A 6,000-nucleotide genomic window follows, 5' to 3' on the forward strand; every position below is an offset into this window, starting at 1 on the left:
CAGAGATATAATGACTCCCTTCAGAGAGATCTGAGGTAGTGAGTGCACTGATGACCGACTCCCTCTGAGACAGCTGAAAATCAGAAAAAGGGAGAGTTTCTGTGGTGGTAGAGTAGAAAGAATTGCTGTTTCATATATAGGGTCCATACTACTCTCACAAATCTGCTTGTGCAAGACTGCCTGAGTGTGTCCTGTGGACCAGAAGTACACTGTGTGCATTTGAGAGAGCCTGTAAAAAGGTCCTCTTAGATGATGTCCAGTAGGGCTGTCTGGAGGCACAGTAAAGCCTCAACAGAAGAGAACTGGGGGTAACCTCTGGGCTGCGGAAAGAAATAGAGCACATTCACCAGATCAAAGCAACCTCTGGTGAGAAACCAGCAGTGTTTGTTGGGAGACTTGGATGAACTCATATAAGAAGTCCAAGAGAAAGTCCCCAAAACCACTAAGCCTAGCAAATATGAAAACATCTTATGACAATATCGAATAAATAAGAATTTTACTAGGTCAGGCATGGTGTCTCACGCCTGTAATCCCAGCACTTTGGGAGACTGAGGCGAGTGGATCACTTGAGGTCCAGCCTGGACAACATGGTGAAACTCAGGCTCTACTAAAAATATTTCAAAATTAGCCAGGTGTGGTGGCACGTGCCTGTAGTACCAGCTAATTGAAGGCTGAGGCATGAGAATCACTTGAATCCAGGAGGCAGAGGTTGAAATGAGCCGAGATTGCGCGACCGCACTCCAGCCTGGGAGACAAGAGCGCAACTTTGTTAAAAAGAAAAAAAAAATTTACCATTGGTTTTATTTTCTTTTAGCTTTGACCTTGACAGTGTTAAAATAATAGCTAGAAATATATGAGTGTGTGAAAGAGAAGAGAAGCCAATGAAGCCTCTCTCTAGATGTCCTGAGGACTACCTATAGCCAGCTTTAGCTCAGATAGCAGAGAGGAGTATTATTTTTGAATGAAGATGCAAGTGTCGATTAATTTATTTCTAAATGGAAAGTGTGTTTTATAACTTTAAGTAGGACTTTTTGGCCCAGGGTGGTGCTTCACGCTTGTAATCCCAGCACTTTGGGAGGCTGAGGTGGGAGGATCGCTTCAGGCCAGGAGTTTGAGACCAGCCTAAGCAGAATACTGAGATCCTATCTCTACAAAAAAGTTAAAAAATTAGCCAGGCACAGTAGGGCCTACACCTATAGCCCTGGCTACTCAGGAGGCTGAGGCAGGAGGTTCAGGATTGCTTGAGGCCAGGAATTTGAGGTTGCAGTGAACTATGATCATGCCATTGCACTCCATCCTGGGTGAAGACAGAGACTCTGTCTCTAAAACAAAACAAAACCAAAAACAAAAATCCATAAAAATCAAGTAAGACTTTCTATTTTTTATGATAAGCAAAAAACTTTTATTGCTTGTCAACATTTTTATACAGGGGTAAGAAAAAATGTTTTCCACTGAGTAGCTATAAAGGGAGTGAGGGATAAAAAACAAATAAGAAAATAAAAACCAAAACAAAAACTCCATTTGCTTTAAAGATAACATCCCATGCATACTGTTTGTTCATCAACTTTAGTTACATTATAAAAGACAATCAGTATCACTTCTTACTTTCAATCAGATCATTTAGAAGGAGATATTGCTCACTAGGCATCACATGGTCTGTTTAATAGCATTTGCTAAAATGTTTGCTTACAGTCATCAAACATTTATAAATAGCAAATATAAAGGTTTTATTATTTAAAAAGAAATTTTTATGGCCATATTTGAAAAAAAATCTGTATTTTTTAAAATGTTTGGTTTAGTACAAGGTACATGACAATCCTAATAAAAAAAATACTTGGCTGGGCACGGTGGCTCACGCCTGTAATCCCAGCACTTTGGAAGGCTGAGGTGGGTGGATCACCTGAGGTCAGTAGTTCAAGACCAGCCTGGTCAACATGGTGAAAATCCGTCTCTAATAAAAATACAAAAATCAGTCAGGCGTGGTGGCGGATGCCTGTAATCCCAGCTACTTGGAGGCTGAGGCAAGAGAATTGCTTGAACCCTGGAGGTAGAGATTGTAGTGAGCCAAGATTATGCCACTGCACTCCATCCTGGGCAACAGAGCAAGACTCTGTCTCAAAACAAAAAACAACAAACAAACAAACAAACAAACAAAAAACCTGTCTATTCAGGGTTAGTAGTAATTAAGAAGTCAGAGAACAAAATAATGAGCTGTCATTATCCAACTATTAAATTAGAAAATATTGAAGTAAAAATGTCACAATACTGCTGAGCGTAGGTGAGCAGAATACGCTCATGATCAGCTGTTGGGAGTATAAACTGGTACAGTTCTCCTGAAAAGTAAAAGTTTAAAAACGAGGTATGTATTAGGAAAAAATTATCTTTAAAATTCAGTAATTGTAATTAAAATGATATATTCAAGGAAAAATAAGATATGAAAAAAATTATTAATAAAGATGCTAGTCACAATTGGATTTTCACATGACATTAACAGTTGGAAAGGACCTGAGTAATTTAACATAGGGAAATCGTTCCTTGTTAAACATATTATAATCCAAGAATAAATTAAAACTTACACATATTAATCCTCTCTTCAGAATGAAGGCATGATTTCCATAGCTTTCCAGAGTATTGGGTACTGACTGCTTACAGCTGAATCCCTCTCTAGAAATTGCCCTTGGACCAGTGGAGTTGCCACACCCAAGTTTATTAAGGGTTTATCCAGTGACTGGTCAATACTGGTCAATACAGAGTACAGAGGCCTTGTCCCCCTTGCCTAGGCAACTCTGAAGGGCCATTTCAGCTCTAGAGTGCCCATGGGACTTGTGGCCTCTGTTATAAGTGTGACACAGTTCAGATCCCCTTTTGCCCAATCGGGCCTCCCTTACTTCTATTATGGATGCTATTTCAGAAAGGACACTTTAATAAGTTTTCTGCGTACAAATCTCTATCTCACAATTTTGTTTCTGATAAATATGATCAAGGCAAAATATTGCCTTTTGTCTCCTCTTAATAGTCTTCCCCTTTTTTTCTTAGGAGGTGCTTGCTAGAGGTAAACACTATCTCAAAGTGGTGAGCAACATTCCTTTTAAAGTCTTTTAATTTTTCTTGAATATATACACATGCACATACACATACACACACACAGAGCACATGGAATTGTTTAGAAATTTTAAAATCAAGTAAATGCATTCTATTTACATATTCAATATTCAATGTGCATTTTGCTTTATTAACTAAATCTATTTTGAGATCATGCATGTTGATGTATGTAATATTTATATAATTATATATGGTTTAAAAAACTTGTGTGTAGCATTTTATGTTAAAAACATACTACATGCTTTGCATAAAAAATCATCTCCCTAGTCACAGCCATTTAAATTGTTCCCATTTTTTTGCCATGACTAAAAAAACTAAATATTTTTCATTAAATATTAAATATTTTTATCCAAAGCTTTAAAAATTGTACGATAAGCATCTTCCTAGTTCATATGTAAGTTAAATTCTCTGGAAGTTAAATTGTTGGGCAATACAATGTAAAAGTCAGAGTTTAAGCAGAAAATTAGAAGCCACTACAAATATTTTCAAAGGATGTTATTGAAACCTGACAGCTGGGCAGATGATGGTGAGGTAACCTGATTGCAGCAAGCTACTACAGCCTCGTGGCTGGAATCTCCTTGGTGTGATTGGAGCTCAGGAGCTATGGCACCCTGATAGAAGGTGGACAGGTGGAGAAAATGCAACACTGCTAGAGAAGCTGCCCCAAACAGAGAGGGGCAGTAAGAAACTCCCTAACTCCTTGCCTCACCTTCAGACTTAACTAGTTTCTCCCATGGGCCAAACCCAACTAGAATACGGCTAACATGGAAGGCTGAGATAGCTAGCCTGCAAGGGTCAGCTCCTTGGAGGTATTGAGCAGGGTAGAGTAAGGGAAATAAATGGATTTGAGGGCAAACATGTTCAAGATAAACACAGTCCACTCTTTTTGCTATTCATCAAATATATTTAATGACTTCATGATTTAACCTAATAGGCATCAGCATATATATGTGTGTGTGTGTGTATATATATATACACACATATAAACATAACTTTCCTTTTCTCTGTCAAAAGTGGAAATGAGAAAGCCTCTCATTGAGTTCATTGCAAATCCAGGAAGCCCAACTGGTAAACAATTCTCCCAATCTGATCAGGCATGGATTTTTGTGGTCTGATGACCTACGTGATGCATCGTAAAGTTAAGTAATATCCGCACTCCTCATACAAAGTAGTGAGGGAAGGGAAAATAACTGGGTAATATATTTGCATTAAAAATGCATAGATAATACAGTCCTCATTTTTGTAGCTAGTCATGAGACAATGGCTTATATTTATCATTTTCTTTAAGCCCGCTAAACTAATACACATCACCTTTTCCTTAGCTTTCACTTTGACTGGTGGTTTACCCAAATTTTTATTCCAAAAGGACTGTGTTCTCATTGATCTTTCCCTATTGGGTTTCTTTAGTATTTCATTTGCCTTTACTGTCAGATATGAGACATACGAGGTGCCCCAGTGAAACCTCTGAGTTCCAGATACAGTCTTCACTTCCCTCGTGGGATAGCTGCAACCTGATTTCTCCTTAAGTTTTGGAATCAGTATTGGAAGAGGATGACAGACATTAATAGCACCATTAGAGAGCCAGGGTGCAGAGATAGAATTTCTCATCAGATCTCCTTTTATTTTAACACTTAGGTTTCTGGGGGAGAGAGAGAGAGAGAGAGGGAGGGAGAGAGAGAGAGAGAGAAAGCGAGCATTGAGAATGACAGATGACTAACTGCAAACTTAACCAAACAGGAGCCTTATTTGCTGCTGCTTTGCTAGATCATATTAACACAGCTTCCAATGCATGCTATGTGGCTATTGATATTTTTCCATCCACGAGATAAACTGAGGAATAGGAACAGTTTGAATTTAGTCATAATGTACGATAGTATGCACTCAAGACTATGTTGTCTCTCTGGATCTCTATCACAATGCAGTCTGAGAGACCTGGAGCAGTAAGACATCCCTTAGAGAATCACACTGGTCCACCATATTGATGAGATGATAAAACCATGCTAATCATGTGAGACAGCAGGAACTCCCAAGGATAGCTGGTAGACCCTACAAAGATGCTGCACCCTTCCACATCAGTAAAACTTTTAGTGGTATGGTAGTCTGAGGTATGCTGGGGCATCTCTTCCACAACAAATGAAAAATATTGCATCTTGCATTTCCAACCACAACAAAGATGCACCATTCTTTTTTGTTTTGGTTTGTTTTAAACGGAGTTTTGCTCTCTTTGCCCAGGCTAAAGTGCAATGGCGCGATCTTGGCTTACTGCAACCTCCACCTCCCAGGTGCAAGTGATTCTCCTGCCTCAGCATTCCTAGTAGCTGGGATTACAGGCGTGCACCACCTCCCAAAGTGCTGAGATTACAGGCATGAGCCACTGCACCTGGCCAGATGCACCATTCACAGTAGGCCACTTTGGGTTTTAGAGATGTACACAGACAGAGTCTGCTTCCCCACCACTCCCAACACACACACAATTAGATGTGGCCTAGCTGACACTGAATTTTTCTTGAATGCCAAGAGGGTCCACAAACATTTCTTTCTTTTCCCATTAAATGTGTAGCTCATTTGTATAAGCTCTTTCAGTAGGAAGATGAAAGCTGTAAGTATCCACTGGCCTAAGGACTATGGCTAGTTAGGAAATAGGGCACTGATCTGTCAGTACCCTGACATGTAAAGACAGTTGTCAGTGGCTTTGCTGTCCCTTGCCCTCTCCTTCCACACTGATGTTTCTGGAGAATAAGAAAAGACACTATAAGATATGCTACATATATACCTCTGGTATGGGGACATTTTCTATAATATTCTGAATTTAATGTTCTATTACTTAATCTAATGTTAAAGAGTTTTTGTGCATGTGTGTGTGCACATGTGTGGGTTCATGCATGTGGCTATTTCCTG

Source organism: Mandrillus leucophaeus, unplaced genomic scaffold, assembly GCF_000951045.1.
Source record: "Mandrillus leucophaeus isolate KB7577 unplaced genomic scaffold, Mleu.le_1.0 Scaffold1065, whole genome shotgun sequence".
NCBI classification, from domain to species: Eukaryota; Metazoa; Chordata; class Mammalia; order Primates; family Cercopithecidae; genus Mandrillus; species Mandrillus leucophaeus.